Consider the following 1,162-nt stretch of genomic DNA (forward strand, 5'->3'; position numbering starts at 1 on the left):
AGACTGACGCAGGGAAGACGCTGCCCATATCTGCATCGGTGGTAACGCCCCCAAGGCCCCTGCCTCCATTTGATTGGTTGGAAATCACAAATGAAAATATTCTATTGGATGCAGTCGCTATCAATCACTTGGGGGGCGTGGGGAAGGAACCTTGGGTTGCTGTAGAGGTGAGAATGCTAAATTGCTCGTCCAAAGATCTGACAGGGTAAAGGTTTTTAAAATTACATATTTTTTTAATTTTTAAATTACAGTTGAGTACAATATTATATTATTTTCAGGTGTAAAACCCCGTGATTAGATATTTATTTGACTTCTGAAGTGTTCACCTTGATTAGTACCCATCTGATACCATATGTAGTTATTACAATATTGACTGTATTCCCTATTTTGTACTTTATACCCCCCTATTATGTAACTACCAATTTGTACTTATAAATCCCATCACCTTTTTCACCCCCAATCCCGTTCCCATCTCCGACGGTAAACATTTCTCAACTAAATTCCTGGGAAAGAGGACTATGGGTGAATTAATTTATTGGCATAGCCATTGTACTTTGTGCTTCACCAACATGGAAAAAGATTCTTCTCTATTTTTATCCTACATCCACTTCAAAACAGTAGAAATTACATGCTGAAATTAAATTCACCACATGGCCAAAAGTGCCCTCTCTAGGTATTAGGGCTAACAGACTATTTAAAATTTCTTCCTACTTACTTTCTCAACTTGAGATTTTCTGCAGAGAGCACGTATTATTTTTGTGTCCACTTTACTGTTGGTAAACAAATGGGTGCCAATTGGTTTACTGGCATTTGGGGTGAGGAGAGGAGATTTAGCAACATATACTTTTAAAAGTGCATTCCAAAGTGCATTCATGATGTTTCTATCTCTCTCTCTCTCCTCCCTTCCTCTCTGAAATCAATGAACATATATCTCTTAAAGAAAAATTAAATTTAAGAAAGGGGATGGAGTGGTAAACAAATGTACGACTCTGGGTAGGAGATGTTGATAATGGGGAGGCTAGGTATGTGTGGGGTAGGGGGGTATGCGGGAAATCTTTGTACCTTCCTCTCAATTTTGCTTTGAATCTAAAACTGTTCTAAGAAATTAAGTGTTTAGAAAAAATTTGTTGGAAATGTTTAAAAATGCATATCCACTGATAGA

Source organism: Cnephaeus nilssonii (genome assembly GCF_951640355.1).
Source record: "Cnephaeus nilssonii genome assembly, chromosome: 2".
NCBI classification, from domain to species: domain Eukaryota; kingdom Metazoa; phylum Chordata; class Mammalia; order Chiroptera; family Vespertilionidae; genus Cnephaeus; species Cnephaeus nilssonii.